At 39.8% G+C, this 15059-nt stretch overlaps 1 long non-coding RNA gene across 1 annotated transcript in view; it reads right to left on the reverse strand.

The window, feature by feature from the left end:
- Positions 1-3442: 3442 nt before the first annotated feature.
- LOC138163822 (uncharacterized) overlaps positions 3443-15059 on the reverse strand; it is a 15681-nt gene continuing 4064 nt past the window's right edge. Inside the window, exon 2 of the long non-coding RNA XR_011168929.1 lies at positions 3443-4685. This is a non-coding gene — a long non-coding RNA (uncharacterized lncRNA). The remainder of the gene's footprint in view (positions 4686-15059) is intronic.

The following is a 15059-nucleotide window of genomic DNA, read 5'->3' on the forward strand; positions in this document are numbered from 1 at the left end:
TAGATAGATAGATAGATAGATAGATAGATAGATAGATAGATAGATAGTTCTATCTCCCCCTCCCCCTAGCCAAGCGTCATGTTGTCTAGAGCATATGGTGTCTATGCTGTTTTCTCTCTGTGTGATGTCTACTCTTTTTCTTTTCTTAGGTGAAGGGGGATTAGAGATAGAACTGCCTTGTTGTAAGCTTTGGAAAACTGGAAGAGCCAGCATAGTTGGTTACTAACCCTGAGGAACACAATGGTCTTGACCTAATTGACCTGGCAGATGAGAGGATATATCCTGCAAGCAGAAGAGTAACTTGATTCATTAATGATACTTAATTTGGATGTAAATTTGGTGGGGATGAATGCATTGTAGTGAGCACTTTAGCTCTGAATTTATTTTCCTCAGCCACTTAAATCACTGAAAAGAGAATGTGCCCTGATTTGGGGTATCATGTTTGTATTTCTGTTCTATGTTTTCTTATTCAATATTCCTTTGTAAAAGCTAATTATGTTAATTGGTTAGATGATATAGAGGTCCTGATCATTGGTCAATGTTACAGGCTACGACACATGAGAATGCAGGCTTGAACAGAGAGTATTAGAAACAAAGCATCTCCAGAATTCTAAGCAGCTATAGCCACCTAAACTCTGGGGACCAAATGTCATAGTACAAGTGGAAGTTGGGAGAGGGAACTTAGAATGTATATGGGTGACATGTATTTTCTTAGCACCTAGCACAGTGACTAGAATAATGTAAGCACTTATAAAAAGTCAATTGAATAAATGTTTCCTATGGTAGAGATTTTAAAAAACAGGCAAACAGTGTAGGGCCAATTTCATTGTAAAAGGTCCTTCTGTATAGTCATAATTCCTTACCTTTGAGTATTTAAAACATCTCTCCACCTGTTTCTTTCCTAGGGGAGGGGAGACAGGAAAAAAAAAGTCAGGCCTCAGAGGAAAAGTGAGGCAAAAGTAGACATATTGGGGTTGCGTGGGTGAGGATACCCAAAGAATGGAAAGGATTTTTTAAAATGGGTACTTTTTGGATTGCACATCAACTTGACTGAAATCAGGTGGTTAAGAGGAGGTGCCAAGGACAGGCAAAGGGGGAAGACACCAAAGCCCCAAGGTACCCTAAGGGCAAGTGTGTTCCCTTTATTTACACAGCTGTATTGACACACTCAATAGAAACATTTTTCTCTATGGCCAGCTCTCCTCTGCAAGAGGGCTGGAAGAAGGGAGTGGGGGAGCTTTGACAGGGCTGGCTTATGACCAACAATGAAACTGGCCCAAACCAGAGAGCTTGGGTCCTCTTTGGGTGCAGGGTTCTCCCATTTCAGCATCCTCATCTCTTACAGGCACCCCAAGATTTCATGCTGGAAGGATATTGGGGGATAGTGGATAGAGTGCTGGATTTAGGGTTAGGGAGATGTGGATTCAAATTCAACTTGGCATCCTTAAGACTTGCATGACCATGGGCAGGTAGCAATGTCTCTGAGCCTTTATAAAATATGAATTCTCATACCTGAGAGGCAATGAGGTGTAGTGGGTAAGGAGCTAGTCTCTGAGGCAGAGAGACCTGCCTTCAAGCTTGCTTCCTAGGTGTATGACCCTGGGCAAGTCACTGTAAATTATATAGAAAGTGTGGACCTACTTTTTATTGGGAAAATTTCTCACCTAAAGGCTCCTTATACTAATGAAATCAGGAACCCAGTCTCACCTTTAGCACCTAGTCTCAGGGTAGCTCTGAAGTTCAAGTGAGAGAATAGATGGAAAGTGATTTCCAAAGTTATATAAACTTTAGTTTATTATTATCTAATAAACTCACTCACACTAAGGTGTTAAGGCTTCTTATGTTCTCTCTAGAGAAGAATTTGCATTTTAAAAGAGAAGGGAGTAAGGTGGAGGAGAATAATGCTTTTATACAAAGCAGAAAATACCAGCTGATGGGATTTTATGCATTAATTTTAGGCATAATTAATTTTAAAAATCCATCGATTTTTGGAGGGAAGTCTTGCCTCTTTCAATGAAGACTGAAATTCCACCATTAGCGTTTGTATTATTCTTACCTGAGATTTCTCTTTTAAAATGCAAATCCTCCTCCTATGATAAAAAGCATGTAATATAATGGGAAGAATAATGGATTTTTAGAAGATCTGGGTTTGAGTATTGAATCTGCTACTTAACTTTTATGATCTGGGACAAGTCACTTAACTTTTCTGAGCCTCAGTTTCCTTATTTATTAAGTGAAGGAGTTGAACTCTTAGATGACCTCTGTGTTACCTTACAATTCCAAATTCTCTGTATAAAGAAGACTTGCATTGGGGAAAGGTCATACAGGTTCTTAGGTCGATTAGTCAAAAAGCATTTATTAAATACCTATTGGGTGCCAGGTGCTGGAGATATTAAAAAATGCAAAAGATAGCCCAAGCCTCTCTTCTAAAAATCAGAAACAAAATGTCCAAAGGACAATCAAACTGTGTCTGTCCTTTGATCCAGAAATACCACTACTAGGTCTCTATTCCAAAGAAATCATTAAAAAAAAAAAAAGAAAAGGACTTCTATTGAATATTTATAGTGGCTCTTTCTGTGGTGGCAAAGAATTGGAAATTATGGGGATATCGATCAATTGGGGAATGGCTGAACAAGTTGTGCTATATGAATGTAATGGAATACTATTGTGCTATAAGAAATGATGAGGGGGGAGGGTAGGTGGCACAGTGAATAGAGCACCAGCCCTGGAGTCAGGAGGACCTTAGTTCAAATTTGGTCTCAGTGACAACACAAAAAAACTAGCCATGTGACCTTGGGCAAGTCACTTAACGCCAATTGCCCTCCAAAAAGCAAAGAAAGAAAGAAAGAAGGAAGGAAAGAAAGAAAGGAAGGAAGGAAGGAAGGAAGGAAGGAAGGAAGGAAGGAAGGAAGGAAGGAAGGAAGGAAGGAAAGAAAGAAAGAAGGAAAGAAAGAAAGGAAGGAAGGAAGAAAGAAAGAAAGCAAGGAAGGAAGGAAGAAAGAAGGAAAGAAAGAAAGAAGGAAAGAAAGAAAGAAAGAGAAAGGAAGGAAGAAAGAAAGAAAGAAAGAAAGAAAGAAAGAAAGAAAGAAAGAAAGAAAGAAAGAAAGAAAGAAAGAAAGAAAGAAAGAAAGAAAGAAAGAAAGAAAGAAAGAAAGAAAGAAAGAAAGAAAGAAAGAAATGATGAGCAGGCAGACTTCAGAAAAACCTGGAAGGACTTAAGTGAACTGATACAAAGTGAAGTGGGCAGAACTGGGAGAACACTGTACACAGTAACAGCAACATTGTGCAATGATCAATTATGAATGACTTAGCTCTTCTCAGTAATGCAATGATCCAAGACAATTCCAAAAGATTCATGATGGAAAATGCTAACTACATCAAAAGAAAGAACTGATGGAATCCGAATACAGATCATAGCACTCTATTTTCACTTTTTATTGTGTGTGTGTGTGTGTGTTTTTCCCCTTTTGTTCTGTTTCCTCTTTCACAACATAACTAATATGGACATATGTTTCACATGATTGCACATACATAACCTATATAAAATTGCTTACCATCTTAAGGAGAGGTGAAAAGGGAAGGGAAGGATAAAATTTGGAGCCCAAAATTTTATATAACAATGTTAAAATGGTCTTTACAATTAGAAAAAGAATAAAATACTATCTCATGGAAAAATAAAATAAAATTAGAAATAAACTCGCACTCTGAGTGTGAGTTCTGGTCCTCCCTCAGACCCTTCTTCTTCTCCCCACAATGGTTATGTTCATTTCATATGGAAATCTGGGATGATACCTCTATTGTGCAACAGCAGATTGGCCTCTGGTTCCCTTCTTGTTGTAATTACTGCACCATTTCCAAGAAATCAGAATGAATTGGGAAGATGGCATTTGATGAATGGGGGCCTACGTGCCAAATTAGGCTGCCAAGAAAATGTGAAGAGAAGAGTCCAAGTTGTGGCATATCCGGGAGTTCTCTTGTCAAACTGGAAATCAAGGTGTCTCTTTCATTGGGCAGTTATATTGGAACATACTAGGGAATTCTAGCCTGGTCATTTTCCACTGGGGCTAGTAGGCAGGCTAGGCAGGTTAGGACACAGGAAGAACAAGAGTCACCCAGAAGAGAGGTGTGAAGCCTTGAAGATTCTAGTGGAAAGGGGTCTCGTGAAATAGCTGGCTGCTTCATTTTCACCTTTGCATCCCCATTACTTAACTTTGTGTCTTATTCTCCAATAGATCTTTGATATACGTGGATATTCCCTCCACTCTTACAGATCATACCCCATCTATAGATCCAAGTTGAAAGGGACCTTAGAGTTCAACAAGTATAACCTCCTCAGGTATGGAAACTGAGGCACAGCTGCTTGTCCTTCATGACTCTTATCCGTATCCTCCTTCTTCTCCCTCTTCCCATAAGTTCACCACAAAGGAGCCTTCCATGCTTTCTCTTGACATTGGAAAGAGACTAATAGTGTGCGAATATATATCCTTTACTTTTGATAAGTGACCAGTCCATCTTCTTCTTTTATACATTTATTTGAAGATATTTTTTATGCTTCTCCTGTGTAACTCCTTGTCTGTATGTTGCAGCCCATACAGCAAGTCCACCATATGTTTCTTCATTGTCCTTTGGGTGATCTTCATCCTTGTGTCTCTGGAGATAATAGTGTTTCATGACCAGCAAACAATCTGCCATGATAGAAAAAAAAATATCAGTATTAAGAAACTGGTCCCATTCCCCAATCAATAAGTGTTGATTTGAAAGACTTAAGAACTCTGATCAACATAATGACCAACCAGGATTGCAGATAGCATATGAAGAAACATGTCATCTACTTCCTGTCAGGAAGGTAATGGATTCAGATTGTATATATAAATATAAAAATGTATGTGTCCACATCCATACATATACACACATACAATACACATGTATATATGTATACATACCCATATGCACATATAGGTATGTGTGTGTATATATATATATACATACGCACATATATATATATATATATAAAATATTTGGACATTGTAAATGCAGTAATTAATTTTGCTTGACTATGCATGTTCGTTAAAATTTTTTTTCAATGGAGGTAGAGAAAATAGATTTTAATTAATTGAAAAAAATAAAATTTAAATTTATAAATAAATTATAATATTCCTCCCCACCCCCACATGGTGGGTCTTTGTTTCAGGAAGAAGTTTGGAGTCACAAAAAGAATGTTGTAATTTCTCAGACTCAACTCAGTCTCTTCTCTTAAGATTCTGTATGCTCTGCTCATTGTCCAGTTACAGGGTCTGTCCAAGATATTGCCTGATGGATAAAATACATTGTGCTTATTGCTCATTGACTATGAAAGAAACATTTGAAGGGAAGGATACTGGGGAGAAACTATGATGATGTAAAAAAAGACATCAATAAAGACATTTTTAAAAAAGAGAATACTTGGGATGAAAGGGGAAAATGCCACCTTAAATATCCTCCCTTAACAAAGTGCCTCCCACTTGCATCTTAAAATTACACAAGAGTCTTTGAAAGATCTAACAATAGAATTCATTTTATTTGATAACCCTCTGATTATTAGTATCAAATGAAGCATAAAGCAGGGCACCATTCACCTACCAAAGGTGTTTGCTACTCTCATAAAGAAGATCTAGCACAGAGTTCAAATCAGAGAAATTCCTAGTTGACAGTGAGATCCTCCAGATGCTCGTGTCTGTGAATGGCATTATGCTGATTACATGGCCTGGGACCATTCCATGACCTTTCAGATGGGCTCCATAACCACTCCAAAGAGTTTGGCCAAGCTAACCACAAAGGAACAAAACAAAAGTGGATTGAGAAAGCCTTACCTATAGCAAGTACTTAATAAATATTTGTTAAATTGAATTGAATTTATTGCTTTTAAATTCAATGACCAAAGACATAAGAGAAAATTGTAGGGTAAGTTATTAGGGGACTACTAGTCTCTAAATATGTATCTGGGAGCACGAGATCTGTCAGAAAAGGGTGTAGGGTTGTTCAATTCACAGGAGAAGATAAATTTGGAGACAGATTTCCAAAGATACTCAAGGTTAAATTAGCCTGACGTCATTATATCTAGAAGCAACTGAACGGTGTTGATTTGAAGGTATTGGGTCAATGTCTTGATATACCAGAAAGGAAAGCCAGCACTTGGATCAATGCAATCTAATCCTGTCCCATCCACTACCAGATCAGATCTTTTTAGGTATGCGGTAAAAATTTTGCAGCCTGTACTTATATGTCCCATAGTTTTCACCATGTTGTTGTATAACCTCCATCCTCCTTAAGGAAACCTTTCAGTAATTTCTCTGCAGTGGCGAACTGATCTCGAATTGTTTTGCTAAACCCTTCTATTTTTTTAAGCAAATCTCATGACTCAGCCATTTGTTCAATGCTTCTTTGTCAACATATGGTTGGTTGAGTTCATGGGGATGTCACTCGTAGGGGGCCTTTTGATTCCACTCTTGGATCTTCGCCACTTCACCAATTCATTCCAGAGAGCTGTAGGAGGATGACTGTTGTTATCAATTGCATCCTTCTGCTGTGAAATCACTGGGGGAGCTAGTCTGTCAGGGTTCTGTCCCATTGTTCTGATTTCCACAGAATTCAGAAAACAAATGGAAGCTGACTTAAGGAGAATGCTCTGGAGCCTGCTTCCAGCTCATGGTTGGTTTCCTTGATTAACAGTTTCTATTTGTCTCTTCCCCTGACTTTCCTGGTTCTCTAGACCTGCCCAGAATTCCGGTTTGGAAGTTGTATCCTTGGTTATATTATTAGTGAGGCTTTATCCTTGAACACTAGGCACTAGTTCCTGAAGATGCTTTTCTTTATCTTAAGCTGATATTGCAAAGAGCCCATGGAATGTGTTTGACATATCTTCCTGTTTTTTGTTCTTAGTAAATGCACAGATGATGGAAATTGTCATCAAGGTCCGTCCAAACAAGCTATTTCCTGTAAACTGCTGATCAGGGATCATGTAATATGATGGAAAGAACACTGGGTCTAGAATGAGTGGCCTTGGGTTCAAATATCACCTCTGATACTACATGTGTGGATTTTGGCAAGTCTTCTATGATCCCTCATCAGCAGTTTTGTCTTTGATAAAATGAGGGGACTGGACTAGATGAGCCCTGAGGTCCCTACCTTGAACTCTGGATCATTTGTCTTTTCATAGGTGTAATGTTAATGGAATTTAAGATCTTCCTGCCCATTAATAGGCCTCAGGTGGAGCCCATTAAGGGAAGCTTGATTAGGGGAGGCTGCTTGTGGGAAGGCTTTCACACCTTTTGCTAATTTCTAAATAGGCACTGAGTCAGGAGGGTTGTGATGCCTTCTGATTCTGAGAGGTATATATATATACACCTGGGTTGGTATGCCATTTGGGGGTTCAAGTCCTATCTCTGCCATTTTCTAGCTCTGTGGCCTTGGTAAGTCACCTAATCACTCTGATCCTTAGTTTCTTCATATGTAAAAGGGGGATAATGCCTGCTTTGCCCACCTCAGGGGCATGATTTGAGCACCAAATGAGGCAATAGGTATGTAAGTATCTTGTAAACTCCACAAAGCAAAATAGAAAGGGATGGCCCTTAAACTATACAACACATAGGACATTATTGATGCTCCCCTCAATCTACAAAACCATCTGGTTCTTTAACTAATTAGATGCAACTAGTCTTGTAATTTCCAGATGTGTATAAAATAAAAACTTTAATCAACAGGAGAATGGTGATGCTCTAGTTAAATGAACTTTCTGGTTAACTGAAGGTTAATGAGAAAACCTTTTTCCTTTTCAACTGTTAGCTGAAAATTTTACTTAAATATGTGAATCTTCTTTTCTGTCTTAGTATTTCTCTTGGCTTTGGTTTCCTCTTCTATAAAATGAGGACTAAGTTAGGGTTCTTAATCTTTTTTTGTGTCATGGACCCTTTTGGCAATCTGGCAAAGTCTCTGGACCCCTTCCCAGAATAATAGTTTTATTCTTTACACAATCAAAGGAAATTTTGGCTCTGCATTTAACCTCTATGGTACTAGCTATTTGAGCTTGGGCAGGTTAATTCCCCTTTCTGAACTTCTCATGGGGGAAAACAAAGCTAGCTAACACCCAAAGTCCCTCCCAGGTCTGGTACTCCAGGATTTTAGAACTGGCTTCAGAGGGCAGAAGCAGGAGTGGGTAGAAGCTTCAAAGGGGTAATTTTACACTCTATATCAGGAAAACCTTCCCATTAGTTGGAGCCTTGCCAGAGTAGAAGGGACTTCCTCAAAATGTCATGGGTTCTAGGTCACATAACTAGGGTTCTAGGTCACATAACTAGTAAACTCAGAGCTGGTAGAGGACCCAGATCCTCCAACTACAATCCAATGTTCTTTCCACTGTCCCACGTTAGTGTTTAAAGTGAGATTGGCTGTGTAACAAATGGGTGGGCCCTCTCTTCTCTTTCCTGGTAAGCCTGGTTGGAGTGTGGTGAACATTTCTATTCTACCTGCCTTCTGGAGAGTATCTAGAAGACGTCACACCCACAGGAGATTTTTGGATCATGCCAATTTTCCCCCTGTGGCATTGTATACTTTGGCTGCTGGGACTTGAGGATGTGCCTAATTTTAACTCGACTTTTGATGCTATCGTGGGGAGTAGCTGGAATTGAACACTCAGACTTACAACACAAAGTGTTGAAGTCAGCTCTCAATAGGACTTCAGTAAGGGCTGCTCCCCAGGCGTGCTGGCAAGGATCATCCATCTTTTCTTAGAGGGCTGCTATGGATTTTATAATCAGACAAGATGCTTGCTTTTAAAGCTAGCTAACTATAGGTAATGCTGAAGCTGTCTCTTTCTTGCCTCCTTATCTGCCTGTCTCCTAGAAATGGGTGAAGTACAAGATGTTTTATTCCAACAGAGTAATCATTAGTGCCTGCCCTATGGTGGTATAGCCATTGGAATTAGGATCAGAATCCCTAAGTTCAAACCCCACTTACTAGATGGATGACACTAGATAGATGGGATAGCAGTGTCCTCATCCATAAAATGAAATCCTTAAGAGCACAGATTGCAGGCTGGAAGAGACAGCAGAGGTGATTTAATAAAGCTCCTCTTGTTTTCCAGTTGAGGAGGATGAAATCAAAGAAAGTGATTTGTTCAAAGTCGTACAGGCTAAATAAAAATTAGTCATGAGCATTAGGCACTAGCATAGTGCCGGGCTCTGCCTTCAAGGACTGTACATTCTAAGGTACTCAAGCCCAAATGCAAAATACAGGGTTCTTAACCATATCTGCACAACTTGCCTCCAAGGTAGACATGAGAACAGTAGACTATCGACTCTAAAGCACTACATGGATGGAATATTTTTTCATAAGACCACAGATCTAGAGATGGAAGGGACCTTATAGGTCCCCTAGTTCAGCATCCTCAGTTTAGAGATGGGAAAACCCACTCCGTGGGAAAATGATCAGATCAGAATCCCCTGACTAGTGAGGTGGGACTGAAATCCAACTCCTCATATCAAATGCATCATTCTTTCCATTCTATTATGCTCATGATAGGATCACAGCTCTAGAGCTGCAAGGGAACTTAGTGGACATTTGCCCTTCATTTCACTGATGCTCAAAGGTAATGAATGGCTTGTCAAAGTCATGCAGGTAGCTAGTCTCAGGGCTGGGATTCAGACCAGAGCTATTGTTAGAACCAAAGTCTGCTGACTCCAAATCCAGCATCCTTTTCACTGAATCATACCACCTCACCATCATTGTCATTTATCTATTCTCTTTACCCTACTAGAACTACTTCTTCTTCTCCTTCTCCTCCTCCTCCTCCTCCTCCACCTCCTCCCTCTTCTTCTTCTTCTTCTCCTCCCCTTCCCCTTCTTCTTTTTCTTCTCCTCCTCCTTCTCCTTCTTCTCCCCCTCCTCTTTCTCCACCTCCTCCTCCCCCTCTTTCTCCTCCTCCTTGTTCTTCTTCTTTTTCCCCTCTTCCTCCTCTTCCCTTCCTTCTTCCTGTTTTCTGTTTTCTGCATATCTCCGTCCTTCTTCTGTCTCCATGCCTTTGCAGAGGTTAGCTTCCATCCCCAGAATCCATCTGCTCCTCTCCTCTGCCTCTTAGAATCCTTAGTGCCCTTTAATGCTCAGTTCAAACAATACCTCCTACATGAAGCCTTTCCTGATTGTTCCAGCTACTAAGGCACCACTGAAGTGACTTTGTATTTGCCTTGTATATCTTTCATTTTTACGTATCTATATGCATGTTATTTTCTTTGAGGAGTTGGGGGGGAAACAATTCTCTAACACCATTGGCTCAGGGCCCCACTGGTTGTGTTCCTCCCGTAGTTAGGTGCCAGTGACTAGCAGTCCAATTCCATTCAATCACTTAACATAAATTAGATTTTACAGTAGGATATTTACTTCAAAGATACAGCCAGAGCAAAAGAATAATCATTTCCCCCCAATATACTCTCCTCTGTACTACCTTTGTCTCTGGAGAGAAAGAATTTAAATTTAACTCAGTTCCTACATAGCACTGGTGCCACCAAGTTCAGGTCCAAATGCAGCATGACTGCCAGATGAGGCTTATCTTGGGTCCAGCAGGGCTGGGTCCCCAAGGGTCCCCAAAGATAACTCATGTTTTTCTGGGCTCTAATGCTGAGCTTGTTGGAAATCTCAGACGGGAGGATACCAGGACATCAGGACACTGAAAGACTCACTCTCCTGACATTTCAAAACTCACAATATAGTAGTCTCCAACACCTTCATCTAAAGCAGAAAAGAAAAAAACAGCAGAATCAAGAGGATGAGGTCCATTTCACATATTGGTCTCAGAAAGTTATGGTCCTGAGGTCTCTCTACTTATGGCATTGTCTCTCACCAGAAGCCATCAGTAAGGGAGTCAAACAAAGAGAAAGCAGCAAAGAGAAAAAAGTGGTTGAGGTTCTGGCTGCTCATGCTTTTTGAATGCTTTCACAGCCATTCAAAGAGCCTGCTAGTCACTACGTGGTTAGCCAACGGGCAAGAACTATAGAAGCTCTCTGAACAATCCAAGGTATTTCCATTCCATAGCTCACCTGAAAGCAGTCTCCCCAGACTCTCCATGTTGGGAGATGAAGTCAGAAGTTTTGCCCATGGGCCAGTCCTCATTATATTTACATATGAGGAAACTGAGTCTCACATAGATTGATGACTTACCCAATCTGTTTGCTACTATTATGCAGGGTCATATAGAGCTGAGAATGAGTGGCAAAGCCAGGTACTCTGTCTTGAAATCCTGCACTCTTTCTAGGCAGCATAGATGTCCTAAAGTTATACAAGTAAATAGATTTAAATGGAATAAGTTCTCAGCTACGAAGTTATGAAGTTACAAGCCCAAATAATTCTAAGAGGGAAGAAAAGAGAATGATGTGGATACACAGGGGACTAACTCATCAACCAACTTGCTACAAACCCACAGAATTTCAGAGTTTGAAAGTCAGATTCATCTGTGTCTGTTGGGGCTTTGAAGAATCTTTTTTATAATATTCCCAACAAATGTTCATCTAGCCTTCCCTTGAACACCTCCAGTGAGAGGGAGCAATCCAACACCACACTAGGTCAACAACTTAGAACATGTGCCCTAATAACAATGGGTCCCAAATATCTTCTTTATAGACAGCAATCACAGAACCCCAGCATTAGAACGGACCTCAGTGGTTGTCTAGTTCAAACCATGTCTGAGCAAGAACCACCTTTATGACATCTACGATGAGTGGCCATCTAGAATTTTCTTGAAGATACCCAGAGATGTGGAATCCACCACCTTCCAAGGCAACACATTCTACTTCTGAGCAGCTCTAATGGTTAGATCATTTTCCCTTACAACAAACTTAATTCTGTTTTCCTGCAACCTCTACCTACTTCATTTCTCTTCTCTGGAGCCAAGCAGAACAGACCCTCAAGTACTTTAAGGCAGCCATCATATTCCTCCCTCCCAAGTCTTCTTCTCAGGTTAAATATTCTGAATTGCTTTAACAGTTCCTTCTATGTCTTAATCCCAAGGTTCTCCTCAGGATATTTTATGGCTTTTCAGTATCTTCCCTGAAATATGGTACTCAGAACTATGACCATAGTAAAATGCCAAAAGGCTATCACCTCCCTAGTGCCAGGTCCACTCGCTTCCATTTGAACTGTCTTAGGAAGATTCTGAAGATCACCTGGCAGGATAATGTACCAGATACTAAGGTCCTTTCTCTGACTAAACTGCCAAGCATTCAAACTCTGCTTCAGAGAGTATGCCTCCAATGGGCTGGCCAAGTTGCGCGAATGCAGAACATACACTTGCCAAAAAGACCGTTTTATAGAGAAATCACACAGGGCAAGTGCTCACATGGCGGTCAGAAGAAGCCATACAAGGACACTGTCAAGGTCTCTCTTAAGAACTTTGGAATGGATTATGCAACATGGGAAACACTGGCATAGTACTGGTCAGCATGGTATGCACACATCAGAGGTGCTGTGCTCTATGAGCAAAGCAGAACTGAAACAACTCAAAGGAAATACAGGATGTGCAGATTTAGAGAATCCACCCCAAATGTTCACATGGATTATCTGTGCCTGACCTGTGGTAGAGCATTCTGAGCGCATATTGGTCTGATCAGCCACAGTCAGAGACATTGAAACTTGACTCTAGAAGAGTGATGTTATTTTGGTCCTCTTTGAGAACGAAGGACAACAACTAATGCTCCTCTTCATACTTAATATGCTCAATAAATATGATGGCATTCATTTTTTTTGACTGCTGTATTATGTTATTGACTCTTACTGAGTTTTCAATCCACTAAAAAATAGACCTCTGCCGTGTGACCTTGGGCAAGTTACTTAACCCCAATTGCCCTCCAAAAAAAAGAAAAAAAATAGACCTCTTTCCCCAGCAACTATGGTCATTACTCATGTACTTGTGAACTGACTTTTTTTTGATCACATTTAATTGTTGTTTTTGTTCACTTTTTCCACTTGTGGTTGACTCTTTATGACCCCATTTGAGGTTATCTTGGTAAAGATACTAGAGTGGTTTGCCATTTCCTTCTCCAGATCATTTTACAGATGAAAAAACTGAAGCAAATAGGGTTAAGTGACTTGCCCAGGGTCACATATCTAGTAGGTATGTGAGGCCAGATTTAAACTCAGGTCTTTCTGAAGCTACATTTGAACTCAGTCTTTCTGACTCCAGGCCAATGTTCTATACACTGCACTTTATTCTTACTAAGTCCATATTATTGTGTTCTAGTCAATATTTTAGGCTGTCAAAATCTATATGCCATTCCTCCCAGTTTTGAGCTGTCAGATTTGATAATCATGTCATCTGTCTCTTTATCCAGATCACTGATAAAAATATTGAACAAAATAGGGGCAAGAAGTTATCCCTGGGGCACTCCACGAGAAATCTTCCTTCAGGTTGACATGGTGCCATTTTTTTCCTTAAGTAAACAGAAACAGAGTAATGATTCATGAGATGATTATTTGTAAAATTAAAAAAAATAGTACAGTTCTTGGCACTTATTCCCTTCCTTTCTCTTCTCCCTTTCCCTCTCCCAATGATCAATGACTCAGGGGACCTATGGTCTTACTGGCTTGGCTACTCACTCCATTATCTATTCTTATCTTCTTATTGTTTTATAAATTGTATTTTTGCTTATGTAAATTCCATTCAACAAACTTATTAAGAACCTATTCTGTCCAAGGAACTGTGCTAGACACTAAGGTTGTAAAGACCACACTTTCTTTGTCTTTGGCTCTCCAGTGCGTAGTATAGGGTTTGCTCATAGCACTGATTGTTGAGTTGAATTAGATTTCAATACTGTTTGGAAACCACTGCAACAACATGGACTAGTCATCCATCCCTTGCTCTTGCTCCATGACCTACCAATCCCTTTTTTTTCCTAATCACACACATCCTTGATGATGGCAGCATGATTAGGTGACAACTTCTGTGGTCTAATGGAATTCTGGCTTTGACTCAAATTCATCTGCAAGGTCATTAACACAAGGCCCTTCCCTCCCTCCCTTGGCTCCAATTCTTCTCTTGTAAAATGGGGACAATTCTTCTATTATCTACCTTACAGGATTATTATGAGGAAAGCACAACATGAAGCCTGAAAATACAATTCTATACATATTTTATAAAACAATGTGTATAAGACATTGTGTCTTTTGTATTTGTCTTTGAGGAGCTTACATTCTACTGAGAAGACTGAACATATAAGAAGGTAAGCATGCAAGGAAAATGGAAGCTCCTTGAGGGCAGGAACTTTTTTTTTTTAAATTTTAATCCCTAGCACCTAACCTAAGTGCCTGGTACACAGGAGGGGCTTAATAAATGCTTCTTGAATGTAAATAAGAAGAAAAATAACAGCAAAATTTTAAAAAATACAAAGCAAATGGAATGCTGTTTAATCGTAATGACCTAGCTTGGCCCCAGGCGAAACATAAAAACATGTACTTTTCATTCTTTGCAGAGGAGGTGGACAATGGGTGTTGAATATTACAAATACTGCCAGACTCCATTGATTTGTTGATACATTAGTTAATTTAGTAACTGTACATTTTTGCTTTTTTAAAAAAATGTTTTTTTCAAGGATAGGCTTGTTAGGGAAGTGAGGAAGAAGGATAAATTCAGAAATGAAGGTGATGAGGATTGCCCATCAATGGGGGAATGGCTGAATAAGTTGTGGTCTATGAATGTAATGGAATACTATTGTTTCATAAGAAATGATGAGCAGGAAGACTTCAGAAAAACCTGGAAAGACTTACATGAACTGATGCTGAGTAAAGTGAGCAGAACCAGGAGAGCATTGTATACAGTAACAGCCACAATGTGTGATGACTAACTTTGATAGACTCAACCCTTCTCGGCAATACAAGGATCTAAGACAACTCCAAAAGACTCATGATGGAAAATGCTATCCACATCTAGAGAATGAACGATGGAGTCTGAATGCAAATCAAAGCCATACTATTTGTGCTCATTCTCTCTCTCTCTCTCTCTCTCTCTCTCTCTCTCTCTCTCTCTCTCTCTCTCTCTCTCTC

The sequence above is a fragment of the Petaurus breviceps genome, unplaced genomic scaffold, assembly GCF_028583685.1.
Source record: "Petaurus breviceps papuanus isolate PSGF00001 unplaced genomic scaffold, PetGlider_PUasm1.0 188, whole genome shotgun sequence".
Taxonomy (NCBI): Eukaryota; Metazoa; Chordata; class Mammalia; order Diprotodontia; family Petauridae; genus Petaurus; species Petaurus breviceps.